We start from the raw sequence: 15,147 nt of genomic DNA on the forward strand, positions 1-15,147 counted from the left end.
ACATCAGTGACAGCAACAGTGCAGAAGACGAAGTGCCTCCGCCATCTCTAGATGAGGTTGCCAGCGCCATCAAGCAGCTTAAAAGCAACTAGGCTGCTGGTAGTGATGGACTGGCGGCCGAGCTCTTCAAGATGGGGCCGGAGAGGCTTACCGTCGAAATGCACAAGCTGATCAAGAGAATCTGGGAACAGGAAGAATTACCGAAGGAGTTTAAACTGGGCGTCATTGACCCAGTCTACAAAAAGGGCGACAGACTGGAATGCTCGAACTATTGTGCCATTTCAGTCCTTAATGCCGCCTTTAAGACCCTGTCGCAGATCTTGTTCTGCAGACTTGAACCCCTTGCTACAGATTTCGTCGACAGCTACCTAGCAAGGTTTGTTGGAGGCAAATCCAAAACCGACCAAATCTTTACTCTTCGGCAGATCCTCCAGAAGTGCTGAGAGCGCCAGATCCCTACGCACCACCTGTTTATCGTCTTCAAGGCGGCCTATGATACCATAGATCGAAATGAGCTATGGAACATAATGCAGCGGCACCACTTTCCTGCAAAGCTGGAAATACCTGCCGGAGGCTCTGATCGTGATAGCGCCCGAGGGAAGCAGCGTGGGGAGGGGGGGGGGGGACCATATGGGAAGCAGCGTGGTAGTCGACGGCGACAACCTCGAGGTGGTTAAGGAGTTCTGCTATCTTGGGACTGTCGTAACTTCAGATAACGATGTCAGCAGTGAAATCCGGAGACGCATTGTTCAGGAGAATCGTGCCTGCTACGGTTTTCACCGTCTGCTGAGATCCAGAATACTTCGAGACCGCACGAAATGTGAGATATACAGCACACTGATTCGCCCGATAGTCCTATATGGCAACGAGTCTTGGACCATCCGAGCGGAGGATGCAAACGCTCTTGGCGTGTTGGAGCGTCGCATCCTTCGGACCATCCTTGGCGGTGTGTTCGAGCATGGAGTGTGGTGGCAAAGACTGGCAGGATACGATGGCTGGGGCATGTTATGAGGTTGCCGGACTCATGCAACGCCAAGAAGGTATTCGTCAGCGACCCCCAGTTCGGCATGAGGCGTCGGGGAGCACAGCGAGTTCGTTGGCTGGATCAGGTGAAGGGAGATCCCTGTTGGAGATCGGGTGCGTACAACGATGGGAAGCTGCAGCAAGGGATCGAGTTTTCTGGAGATCTATTGTTGACCGGGCCATGTCACAACGACGCACTTTGAAAGAGCAGGCCAACGTGATTTTTTTTTATTCATACATAAAGGACATCCAGGCCGTATTGCTTACAATAAACTTAAAATTAGTATACTCCTTTCATCTTTGCTGGGAGACATTTCCTTCTCCGAGCCGTGAAAGGGCACCATATCTCGGGTGTGCTCGGTGCCCACATGATAACGATGATGATGAAAACAAGCGAGAACTGAATTTTAGTTGCATATTACTTTCTGTTACGTAACATAAAGTGGACATCCCTCCCCCTTGGGTAACAAATCGTAAAGCTAGAGGGTACCATCCCCCTTAACATGTCACTAAATTTATGATAATGATTAGATTACAATTGATTCATTTGGTATTTGCCAATGCCAATTTGTAGAACGTTTTGTATGCGAATGTTCGATACGTTTCGCCTTGCTTGCATATTTGTTCAAATTAATTACGTTTGCTTACAAAGAGATGTTGTCAAATGCACGCAACTAGAGACAATAGTATACGTGTTTTACTTACCTTCTTTGAGGATGTATAGCAGATTAGTAAAACCGAACAAAAAAGTAATGCTTGTTTTGCCTGGTACAGCAAAGTCACATAAAGGGTACCTTACAATGCGTGAATGTGTCCCGGGAGTTAAAGCAAGTTGAGCAAAGTACACAAATGGGCAAAAGTTTAACACATTCACGCCGAATGAAAGGAAGCGTAAATAGCGAACAGTTGAATAGTTGTGCATGTTTCGTACAGCGACAGCATTTTTCTCTACTGCTCCACTACTGCGCTCAGGTATCGTCACTCACGGCAGACGACCGAGTGATAAGAATGTACATCAGTACACCCGCACCAACGAGCAAAGCAAAATGTTTCGCAATGCACGTAATTCGTGATTCTTTTCGGGTGGCATCTTAGCCGCCATGCGTCAAAGATGCTGGTGCTTCTGTTTGATGTGCTTCTGCCGGTTTAAAAAAAAGAAAGAAGCTGCCTGGCTGTAGAATGACCCTGGATGTGTGTACCAACCGAGCGAGGGGGAAGCCCAAACTAGTGCAGCAACATAAATTACTTTTCCAACAAGATTTTTCGCTCCACAAGAGAAAAGATCCTGACTCCGTGAAATGTAGCTTCGTGTGAAATGTAGGACGACCACGGACGAAACGCGTACGGTAAGGTAAACGCACGTATGCTCTGGATGGGATTCTTGGCCGTGGGGGGAAGAGAAAAAGGAAATTGAACCACCTTTGCAAGAGGAAGCAAGTTTGATGAATGACTGTACCGTTGTTGGGGAAAGTTTTGATGAAAAGTTTTTGACAGTGACGCAGTGCCGAACCCGTTCAGTTGGAGGAGCTTTTAGATTTTTTTATGGTTGCCAATGTTCTCATTTTTTATGTCAACTGCTCATGTTTCCGTGTATTTTTTTCTTCTTAGCTTGTTGTCTTTTTCTCCCTAGCAGCAGGTATAGTGAGGTATAAAGCGTTTCGTTAACTTAACATTGTGCAAAAGAAAATTACGAGAGCAGAGGACTTTCCTTCCATTCCGGACACAGGAGATGAGCAGAACCGCACAATCGACACAGATGGAAACTTTACCACTACGGTACACCACAGTGAATGAGCGCATCAAGAGCGTAAGATCAACAGAAGCAATTGGGATATGCGAAAGCACCTGCAGAGTGCTGGTGACGTTCGTGCAAAAGGTTTCGGAGCAGGACTGTGTCAGACTTTGCGGTAGGAAAGTTGAGCTATGGTGGTGGCGTTTTACTAAACAATTGAGTTTCTACCAACATGATTAAAACTTGGAATGAACATAAATAGATATAAAAAGGGGAAAAGTGTAAATTATAACAGAACGGAACGAAACAGCACGAAGAAGAAATTTGTGTTTTTGTACTTTGAAGCTATTTGCTGCAGGATTTTTGTGCTTTCTATTTTGGATGCACGACTTATTGTTTTTAAATTAAACACATGGAAGAGACATGTGGCATTCCCGGTTGTAGCTGATTTGTAAGTGCTTAGGTGATTGTTTTAGTTACCTTTGCTGTGTCTATGGCTTCGATGGTGGTTGGTTGCGTCCGTATTCCGGCTATTTTAGTGTTGTGACCATTTGATTTTTTAGCCATTATGCTACAGTCTGCAGTGCAACAAAACAAAAATATTGCTAAAAACAGCACAAACATTTATTTGTCTTCGTACAATAGTCTCCAGTGCAGTCCTGCAATGAAATTCTAAGCTGGATCCGGTCCGCGTCTATTCAAAGAATGATCGGCAAGCTTTGTCTCGCAGCAGCAAGAGTTACTTTACTACTCTCGCAACTGAACCCGCCAAACATTTTATTGGTAAGCTCTTAGAAATAACCAAAAAAATAGTCCGCTGATTGTGCTCGCTTATATTCGTTTTTCTGATCTTTGTCCGCTCGTGATTGATTTTCGACTGATCGATCGTTCCCTAACTGATCCCAGGGCAGGCTCGTCCTGCTCTTTTCTGATACTTTTTTTCTCTCCTGTTCTTATTGGGGCCTCCTAATTGACAGGGCGTTGGGAACCCCGACATCAATTCACCCGTTGCACTACAAAAAACACTTAAGACATAGACAAGACAACAGATAACAACAAAGGAATGGTGAAAAACGAATAAGGATTGGAAGGGTACAGTGTTTCTCAGGTCACAGGACAAGTGTCTCCATGTATGGAAGAGACATATTATAATTTCATGATTTATTCAGTTTCATGTTGTCTGATTTACACTAAACGACACAGTATGCCTTAAACTTGACCTTAACATAGTTGTAAACACATGGAAGTGGAGAAAAAAAACAGAAGAAGAAAAGAAAAACAAATCCAGCGTAATCTTACATATTATCTCGAACAACGGATAGAAACGAGGAAATTGAGAGGTGGTGGTCAAACAGGTGATGGAATGAATTAAACAAACGTACAGCACACAATAATGGATCATTGAAACCAACTGCCCTTACGCCTAGTAGGGACAAACAATGGTGGGCGAGGAAGCAAAGCACGAGTAGGTAAATAAAAACACAAGCATGAGACTAAGTTCGGAGCGTCGACAGCGTTCGACATTAAGGAGGCAACAAACATAATTTGCGAGACACTACGGCGCTTAGCTAAGCTGTTGAGTCCTAACCGCTGACATCTTTGCTCATAATCTGGTAAATTTTCACAAGAACCCAGCGATTTACCGATAGTATACCGAGCAAACGATCGCTGAACCTTTTCAATGCGATCAATCGATAAACTACAACTCGGACTCCAGACAACAAAGCAGTATTATAAATTGGGTCTTACTGTCTTTTAGACATAAAGGGTCAGTTTTTCCAGTAGTCGTACGTAAAAATTGCATGCACGGTCGCCATGTAGTGGGGACGAAGAATTTCGGATTGATAATCGCAACGAAAACAGAACAACATGATTCCTAGCGGAGTGATCCAAATGCCATCTTTTCTTTGACTGTCCAAGTAATTTAAAGATTCTAGATGAGAATCTTCCTTAATGGAACGTTGGAGACATCGAGGCCTTACCTTTGGTAGGGGGACTCTCGATGCTCATCGGCCAAGTCGACCAGGCGACTTTGGATGTTCAGAAGGAATATCCCTTACAGGCATGATGGAGGCTTGAGGCCTTACCTTGGGTTGGGAGGTACGCAAACATCCAAAAAGAATTAAACTCAAGGTTTAGCTTGTTGTACCTTCTCTCTAGACTGGTCTCTCTAGCCTGCTTTATTTATACCCAATTCTTACAACAGTTTTTGTTCGTTTTTTGTAACCAAAAATTGTTTCTTAGTGGTTTTTCTTTTTGTTATTGCATTTTGTACAAAAATATTTACGTACGCACAAAATGTGTCGCGGTACGATCAATTATTACACTTGCAAGTGTCGATATAATTGAACTGATCGATCGGAGCGGTGTGATCGATTGCTGAGTCTGCCTAAAATGTGCCGGATATCATTTGACGTTTGATCTATCTGCTTGCTATGGTTCGATATGCCTGAAGTTACTAGTTTTGTGTTGCTGACCGCTATCTGGACTCGCGCACTGGTCGTTTTGAATTGATATCATATTTCATTGCATTGCATTGCGCTATCGCCTTTCCTTTATTCCTCACTCTAACAGGACTAAGAAGGAAGCAAACAACCAGCTGAAACTGTTCCGGATGCTCGGAACCGGCAAAGATCGGGCCTCCCGTATAACACAAAACCGCATCGTCAACGCCTGGCTCCTACCCAAACTACTCTACGGCATCGAGATTGTTTCACGCGAACGAGCAACCTTCGAGAAGAGAGTAGCACCTATTTACCACACAGCCATCCGCTATGTCACTGGTGCATTTGTCACAAGACCAATCAACTCCCTCCTCTGCGAAAGCGGCCTCCTCCCTATGGAACATGTCATCACCGACCGACTAGTGGAAGCTGCAGCTCGGATCCTTGAAAAAGGACTCGACTTAACTGCACTCATCACCAGAGCAAAAGTAGAACTACAGACACTCACCAACCAACAACTACCACCGATCATCCAATCCACCCGCCGGGGAATTCGTCCCTGGTATATCCGTACACCTGCCATAGACTGGGAACTTAAAAGCTCTCTTCGGGGAACCGGAAAATCGCCATCGCCAATAGTACCTTTACACACTTAATTCAGACTAAATACAAACATTTTCATCATATCTTTACAGACGGCTCCGTTTATCTGGAATCAGCCGGCTGTGGGATTCACTCCACCATAGACAACTGCGCCATCAAACTTCCTAATCACATTTCCATCTTTTCCGCCGAAGCGATAGCAATTCAACTAGCCGCCGACGAAAGACTACAGACTGACCGACCGAACGTCATGTTCAGCGACATTGTCAGTGTTCTGGCTGCCCTGGAACACGGCACCTCCAAAGACCCCCACATCCAGCTCATAGACTCCATACCTGGATCCCCGACAATCGTTTTCTGTTGAATTCCGGGTCATACCGGAATCAACGGAAACGAGAAAGCCGACCAACTTGCCAACGACGGTCGGCTCCGTCCTGACGAACCATACAACACCCTTTCATGCTGTGATGCCATCCGCTTCACCAACACCATCATCTCCCAACACTGGAACTCCACATGGCACAACGTAGACCTCAGCAACAAACTCCGTCCTATCAAGCACAACACCTCTTCATGGGAAGATACCGAATCCAGCCACATCCAACGAGTCTTTTCCCGTATAGGTCATACCCGCCTCACGCACTCCTATCTCCTAGAAAAATCCAGTCCTCCACTCTGCACCTTCTGTGGTGTTGATATCACCGTCCGCCACATCCTCACCGATTGCCATGGATACACGACAAACCGAGCCACCTGTCAACTAGAAACTGATTTAACGTCAATCCTATCACCCGACAAACTCCAGCAGAACCGCCTCATTAGATTTTTACGCATCAGTAATTTATACAAAGAAATGTAAGCAATATTTCAAACTTATCCGATACCATATGCTATAATAGTTTCCATAGTTTTATAGGCAATAGTTTTCCATAATATTTAAGCCACATATGCCATAGTTTTGTTTTAGATTAAACCATCCTTTTTTTATACAGTAGAGAGGCGAATGTTGTCTAGAAGACTCAAAGCCTCTATAAATAAACTGATCAGCTGAATCGCTGATCAGTGCTTTAATGTTCATGTTTAGGCGTGCGCTTGGTCAAAATAGCTGAATGTACATTTCTTGCGTTCTTGGCCAGTGCAGGTTACTTTTGAAATTGATGAATTTCTGCTCACCGTATAATGCTACATAACGCTTGATGTACTCTAGCGAGATGTTTAGCAGATGTGCTACACTGCTTGATTGCTGCAAAGGATGTAATTTTACGCGTAAATTTTTCGGCTTGTTTGATTTTATATTTCATATATTTGGCTCAATATGCCTAACAGAACTGTGCTCCGTAAATAATTGCGCAATCGTTTCAATTATTCCTGCGGTAAGCTACACCATAAATGAATCTATTAAGTGTGTGTATTGAGTTTTTTTCTTAATTAGCTTCAAATGCAGCAGAACCGTGCTATTATTTTCAAGCACGAAAAACGCATGCATGATAATAGGAATTGAATATGTCAGTGCGTGGTAAGTGCGCGATTGATCGATACGAATAATTCGATTAAGCACTCTTAATTGTAGTGTGAAATCTGCTTCAACTAATGGCGAAGCGTTCACTTGTAAAATATATCCTCCAAATCAATTAATCCTGCAGCAATGCGGTAGCGTGTAGTTTTTCGTGATTTTGGTAGTTTATTACTGAACGTGTGTGCCAGAATTTAGCAAACAAAGTAATTCTTGTTGCATCCCGGGAAACTGTTTATCTTTTTGCTACCGGTTTTCTTCAAAAACTTATCGATAAATCGATGAATGCTTTAACCAGAAATGGTAATCTTTTGTTAAATATTAATTCACCGAAAAGTTCGACAGGAATGATGGGAAAGATAAAATATATGTACAATGTAAAATCGCTTAAAATCCCATTAAAAATCAATTGTTCCAATTAACCACAAACAAAATACGGCTCCGAGCAACGTTGTGTATCATTTCACGTGGAACTGGACGCCTTTTTTTTTGGGACCCTATAAAGAATGAATCCCATTAATAAAAGGACGGTTACGCACCAGCACCGACTGAGTGAATGAAACATCGGGTGAAAAACTGTGCTGCTAGGGGGGAAAAAAGTAAAATAACGTCATGGAAATTGGTCTAGCTCGTAGTTTGTGAGGCTTTTAGCTTAAAAGCTTTTGCTCGACGCTAATAAACTAAGCTATTGTTCAATGTTTGGAGCTTAGGGAAGTAAATTTGGCTCGTGCAAAACGAAAAGTGGCAATCCATTTTTTCCACTTTTCCTTCGAGATCAAACAATAAGTTAGAAATGTTGTGTACGGTAAAGGTTAGACTTATGATTAAAGCATCAATTAGAATATTTCATAATCTAAAGGTACACTGATAAAGTGGAATAAATCACGTCGATTATTGCCGAAACCAATTGAACAAAAACAAAAAAGTCTTCAAGAAGGATGCAAATTTGTTTTAGAGGACTATGGACTGTTAAAGTAATGGCGATCACCTCTCGACCTGCAAGCGGTTAGTGCGCATTCTCGTACTCATACCAAAGGACAGCAGAGGAGCAAGTTTATGTTGACCGAGTACGCTTGCCACGACAATTTAGTGTGTTTATCTTTTGTTGAAAATATTATGACAGAAATTAATTATGTTGCTCCGTGAGTTCCAAGTGTGAACTTGGGGTAATGTTGCGCCGGACGCACCATTTTCCGGTCGTTTGAATTGCGAGCTGGGGCTTGGTACGCAGGCGGACGCGCAAAATGGCTCAACAGCGGTGCACTTGGCGTAAGGGAAAGTTACACCAAAGTCCTTGCAATTTTTCAACAGATAATGCCAGCGGGTGTAGGTGGGAAGTGGAATTGTGTCCTTTTTTTCGTACAACCATTTGCCGAAGGGTAAGGACGGTGGCAATAAAATAATAGAACAGCACTTGGTTTGTGTCATCCGCGTGCCGTTAGGTTGGGAGGATCGTTGGCGGATGGTTGATAATTTATGCATCATAAATGCATCATCGTCCGAGAATTTGGTGGCCGGTTGGGTGCATTTTTGAAAGCACTAGAATGCGGGAGCGGTTGGCGACGTGATAAAGAGCCTGCAAGCAGGTGAAGTTAAATTTGACTTTGCTGTTCGTTTAGCGCGTGGAGAAGGATTGCAGGGACCTGAGAAACTTTTGTGTCGCTTTGAAAGTTGCCAGTGCAGAAATTTATTCCGAGTTTGTACAATCTTTGCTGTGTAAAGTGATCCAACAACGTGGAGGCTAATTTTCCGCGATCAGCTTAAACTAAATAATGTTGGTGAAAATGGTTGGTGTTGGTGTTGGTTGGTGAAAATGGTTCTTATCGAAAGGGTATGTTTCGTCTTTTACTTCTTGGGCATTACAATGGGAATGAACTGAACGGTTATCGTACAACTTAGCTTCAAGATCATAGAGAGTATTCAGTCTAAAATATTTTCATATTTTATTGATATTTTAGAGGTTAGGTTGAGAAAAGGATTGTTCATAAGTTTAATGAAACGGAGTTTCTTTTATGTATTTCATAAATCTTCTGAAACATGGAAAGGAATAAACTCATTACACGACATATGCTCTAGTCATCAAAGAAGAAAATTTACTTAACTTACCCTGTGCATCTAAATGAAACGTTTTGCAACTACTCATTGCAGGACATGAACAAAAAATGCGACAAAAATCTAAAGTTGAACTCTTTCATATGTATTCCACACGTTATATAAATAGTTTTTTTTTTAACCGGGACGGCCTAACCGTATTGCTTTTTAAGTGGTATAATTGTCTTAAAAACCAGTACTGCATGGCACTATTCAAACCAGGACATGTGAATGTATACTGAGTTTTAGAGTGTGGACAAGCGTTTGCAAAGGCAGAAAGAGTAAAGCACACTACTTAGCAGGCATTACATTATAAAGCGAACGTTGCAGCCGTCGTCCTCTACACGATTACTAAAGCTAATCAAATTGTCAAAAGCTCTTGTAAAACGTAGCACGCCGGGATAGCATGGTAGCTGAATTCGAATGTACCCAAGCTTTCAGCCCACTCGTTTAAAGTGTGTTAAAATAATCCGGCAAGCGGCTCAGGCTGCTCCCATTTCCGAACCATTCCCATCGATTGGCGTCCGTTTGTCGTTAATGCCTTTCAACGGGATTACAGCGGAGAACTAATTTCTGAGGCTTACTCGCTCCTTTAAACCGTGCTCAGCAACTGAAAGACAAACGGGGACAAGCAGTACCCGCTCTAATGGACGCTCAGAAAGCGTAAGTTGTACTTATGCGAATGCGTTATTTATTCACCCCGGAGACGGTGGTGATATGCTTGCCTACGTTGTGCGACTGAGTATGGGGTGCTTTTCTCGTTTTGTGCACCAAAAAACAGTCGCCGATGACATATATTTTTCATGTGTGTTATGCATGCTCACGCACAAACATACACACACTCAACTCTTTCTGGTCGATGACCGGAAGGAAACATTAGTGTGTTAGAACCGGTTTCGGAAAAACATTCCTTGCGAATGGTTGGCCGATTCACAATTCGTTTGAGTTTGAGTTCGTGGTTTTCCGAATGTTGAATCCGTTCCATTTCTACCGTAATGGCGTCCGGTATTGACCGCAGAGACGTTGACGCAATCGATGATGATCGGAGCTGCACGGGTCTGCTTTGAGGCAGGCAGAACGTGAACTGGACGAGGTCTAGTCTTTTAGCTTTTAGGCTTGTCTTCATCCGACCGGAAAAGCTCCTTTTAAATCATCGCCGAATTGAAAGGGTCGGATTTGGAAGCACTATTGGCATACTGCCCTGTAGGTGTGTGTGTGTATGTGTGTGCGTGTGTGTAGAGATAAAACGCTTGAGTCAACGAACGGGTCGAAGACAAGACATCAAAACGTACGCATTCTGCCGGTGCGGTTTGGCAGTTGTGTGCTTTTCTCGCTGTTGGCAGAACGGAAAGCCGATGAACCGACGTGCAGATCGCGTGCTGTTGTATGGTCATCGGAGTAGAGTTACTGTTTTTTCCCTGGCCACGACCGGTAGTGAATGTTTAAAGAAGCTTTCGTATACAGAGTGAGTTCCTCGAGGGGTCTGGTAAAATTGTTCGAATTGCTAATGAACATTAGCATTTCAAAGGCTTTAGAAAGCCGTCGCGTTACGAGTAGTGCGGCTACTTGTCTTTGCTAGAGCATTTTTAATTTGTGATTTAGCTTTCGGCAATGGTTCAGGTTTAGTTAACGTTTGTTGTGAAGAGTGCTAGTGGCAAAGTGAAGAGATTAAAAAACAAATTCTTTTGAATAGTTTAATGAATCATTCGATAATGTTAGCAAAAAAAAAGATAATAATTTTGCATACTAGTACATTTTATAATAATATATTATAGTAAATGATGAACAACCAAATTATCAATCCATTCCATTAGTATTTGATGATTCAATTTAATCCCGTTTTACAAACCTTTTTCTATGGTCTTCACAGAGTTTTTTTGGACAACCAATCCCATTTTTGCCATCTCATTTGGTAGCAGGGAGAGAATCAAAATGCACTAGAGATGGGAGACGGTAAAGCTTTACTTCGAGTACGCACTCGACGAGTCAATTGGTGACGATACAGATTGTTTGCCGCTTTACCAAGGAACAATGTTTTGCGCTGTGTCATCATTCAAGTTTTGTGTGGTGGCGTGCGGCTAAGCTAATGAAGCCAGTAGCATGATTCGGAAAACATTCAGGAAAAAAAGGGAGATTTTTACAACTCTGCTTGATTTGCCATAAATCACAGCTACGGGCTTTGTCTGCATTAGTGCTTCCGGTAGGAGAAAGGTTCAAACATTTTCGCTCACAGACTCTCAGCTTGTTTGATTTGCGTTTTTGTAATAAAAAGAGAAAAAAATGCAAAAAAAAAATCATTTCTATGGAGAATGTTAACAAATGATGTAACTGTGGTAGTAATGCTAAATTCATGAAAAACATTCATAAGAACAGACACAATTATTTGTAATTCGTTTAACGGTCAAAATAACTCAGTTAAAATGATCAACTAAGGAGTTATTATATTAGGATATATTATTTGCAGCAACATAAGCTTGTTTGTAACCCAAGTTTTACTGTTTGGGTTTCTTGATTTATTTTTATTTATTTTTATTATAATCAATATTTCAAAATTTTCTGGGTGCAGTCCTTGAACTCTTTCGAGCGTATGGATGGGATGAAACACATTATAACAATTTGATAGACTGGAGCGCACAAATAAACGAAAAGAAAATACAAAATTGTAGTAGCTAATGGAATGCCCAACAAATGAAGAATGATAATGATGTTGTGGGTTTGCGTACAAATCAGGACAAAATGTAAATGGCTTATGAATTAAAGATTTTTGTTTTCGCGTTGTATGTGTTAATTTGTGTTACTTACCGTCGTATTCTAGCTTTTTCAGTTCACATTATCTCATCCAACCAAAACTGTAGACGACCCAATAGACCTCTACAGGAAGTGTGATGGAGCAGTTATTTATCACATTGTTTTTCTTCCATCAAGTTATTGTAGATGCGACGTGAGTTTCCAAAGTACTATCTATCCTTTTGACAATTAAATTACAAGTGTAATTGTTTTTTCAATTTATTTTAAAGTTTTACGGTTCATCGCCGAGCTTTCAGCCCTTCCTGGACTGATAATGTAGAAGAACTTCAAGGCATTTTTTCCTTGTGCTTTACCTTATTTCATGCATGCTCAGATACGAATGCTAATGTTGATATTTATGATGCTTTGTCCGTTTCTCTTATTAAACCTTTAAATGTGATCTATTGGATTGTATTTTAATGCGGCAAATATGTAACACAACTGTTCTTCTTCTCGTTCTTCTTTTGCTTAACAACCTTTTAGGTCACGCAAGTCATCGAATGACTTACTTGACTTGCTAATAGCATGTAGTTGAATGTCTTCACTACAAGGGAACGGTCCGGATGGGTTTAGAAGCTCGGCCCTGTCGTTTGACGATCGACGCCATTGTCGCATCAAAACTGGGCCACCCCAACTGAAGCTTAAGCTGTCCTTTTGTGATGCGTACATAACAGTGCAGTCGCTATGATGGCTGTAATGTAAAGGATTAGTCTACCGTGGCTGCGAGGGAGTGTCGTTTGTTGAGTTAGCAATCATATTACAGTTTATAACCTTGCCAAAGAAAAGAGCCGGTGTTCGCTGTAATTTTAGAAATGTCCATCGTGCGGGTGCCATAAATCGACGCAATGAACAAAATTTTGCGCAGGATCAGGTTTTGGTTCAGATTTCGAGTTCTTACCCGTTGCAACCACATCAAGTGTCTGAATTTTTGTGTCGTTATGTGTCATTGAACTGGCCCGGTCCGTCCTGTGCTTGTGGTGTGTGAAAGTTTTCTACGCTAGACGATGTGCGCCGTTAGACCTCGCGTCGCAAAACCAGCGAAACTGCGGGATTCCTGGACAACCGGATTGACTCGCCGGGGCTACTACCTGGCCTTAATCTATACGTCCTGGTGAGATCGCTCCGCGCCAGATCAATGCTCGACGTTAGTGGAATGCTGTACCCGTTCGCGAACTACATTTTCAAACTGTATCCGTGTTGTGCGACCTACTCCATGTTAATGTGTTTCGTCCGCGTTGGAATTCCTGTATTGTTTATTTGATTTGAAGTTCCGCATCAACGGGACGTGGTTCGTTAAATTAAATACAATAAACATAAACATACGCATTGACCAGGTCATTCGGACCGTTGCAGATGCTTTTGAGTCTCGTGATAACGGGGTGGAGGTACAGGACAAAAAGACGCATTTATACCTTGTAACCTTGTCTTACAGACCGACGGATAGGGAATAGGAAGGGCAAGCCGACCATTTTTTTTTCAAATTTGAAATTATCCTTGCATTTTTTATTTGCTTCGCAGTTCTCTGTAAACCCAAGAACAATTAAAAAAAATGGCGCTTTATAACATTCATTCATTTTGTGCAACCCCAACATAAAACAAAATTGTAGATAATGTTATCGATCGTAAAATGGTTGCCAAAAAAAAGGAACCCTTTGATGAAACTAAAGTGTCTCAATCAATCAACAACCAATTCATGCACCCGGTATTCGACCCGATTTAAAGAGTTTCCCAAAAGCGGAAGAAAAATGTGGAGTTTGGGTTCGAAAGGTTGCATAGATTTAGGGCAGCACAGCGCAATAACACAGTCGAAGGGTTAAGATATTCTACAAAACGGATCAAGGACATCAGTATCATGATGCTCCGTAGGCATCAAACACCCTAGGCAACGTTGACCCATGTCAGTGACGAAAAAGGGATTTTCCAGAGGGTTCGCACTAATCATCGTGCTCAAGTGTCTGTCAATGAGGATACAGTTTCAAATCAACAAGGATCTCTGCCGAAACCGGACAATGTCCGTGGTTTGATTGTTGCGGGTTAGGAGCGTAATGCGCCGATTTGTGTTCCCTTCCGAAAAAAAAGAAGGGACGTTGAAAAAGATTCGTTGATGGGAGTGTCTGCCTACCACCACTAACCGAAAACTATGCCTAATCCGTACAGCCGGATTTGGTTTTGTCCAAAGTTTTGTGTATGGATGGGATTTTCCCGGATGGACGGTCTCGAGCGAACCGGGCATGCAATCCTCTTTGTGTAGTTTCCTCGTTCGTCAAACAAACGGAATCGGCGGTGCGAGGAGAGCAGGTAGTTTGGACAACAAACTTGGATGACGTAACGTGCGGGTCGACGGATTGATGAAACTCAGCAGCAAATCGAACGACCAAAACCCGATTAAAGCTCGCTCGTACATCGTTAATGAACATGTATCCTTCCAATGTGTGTGGCGTGCGGCGGTGCATGCGTCTGTGCCAGTGTACCGTTGAGATTGTGTATCGATTAAAATGCGACGTCAAACGCGTTTGGGCGGAAGTACGCTGCGTACGGTATTCGCGCAAGGCGGAACCTCCAATCATCGCAACAGAACTGCCAGCGGGGTGAATTAGACTTCAATCAGTGATTAGCGCCTCCTGAACCCGTCGTACCACTTTTATCGTCGACGGTTATCGACGGAAGAGTGTCGTAATTGAACAGCTTGTTTCGATGCTTGCTTGCTTCTATTTTCTGTCGGTCGATTCCATAATTTCGCAATGGAATGCGAAGAACCGTATCGTAGAGATTAGGTAATCGCGATATTGATTTCCATTTAGATATATTGATGTTCGTGGTATCGTAACTATGCGTGAGAAAGCAACATTATGTACATGAAACTGCTTTATGCAGCAACACCAACAGAACTCTTGTGGGAGAAATGTAACGATAATGGTAATTAAAAATGAGTTAAGCTTTTATGTAGTAATAAT

The 15,147-nt window shown here is 42.5% G+C and overlaps 2 protein-coding genes across 2 annotated transcripts in view; both read left to right on the forward strand.

Moving 5' to 3' along the window:
* The window catches only part of LOC126557843 (fizzy-related protein homolog), a 444,135-nt gene that overhangs the window by 131,532 nt on the left and 297,456 nt on the right, over positions 1-15,147 (forward strand). The window lies entirely within an intron of this gene.
* LOC126557770 (transmembrane protein 104 homolog) overlaps positions 11,607-15,147 on the forward strand; it is a 333,753-nt gene continuing 330,212 nt past the window's right edge. Inside the window, exon 1 of the mRNA XM_050213650.1 lies at positions 11,607-11,617. The gene's annotated coding sequence lies outside the window, so the exon portion shown is untranslated. The remainder of the gene's footprint in view (positions 11,618-15,147) is intronic.

Source organism: Anopheles maculipalpis, chromosome 2RL, assembly GCF_943734695.1.
Source record: "Anopheles maculipalpis chromosome 2RL, idAnoMacuDA_375_x, whole genome shotgun sequence".
Taxonomy (NCBI): domain Eukaryota; kingdom Metazoa; phylum Arthropoda; class Insecta; order Diptera; family Culicidae; genus Anopheles; species Anopheles maculipalpis.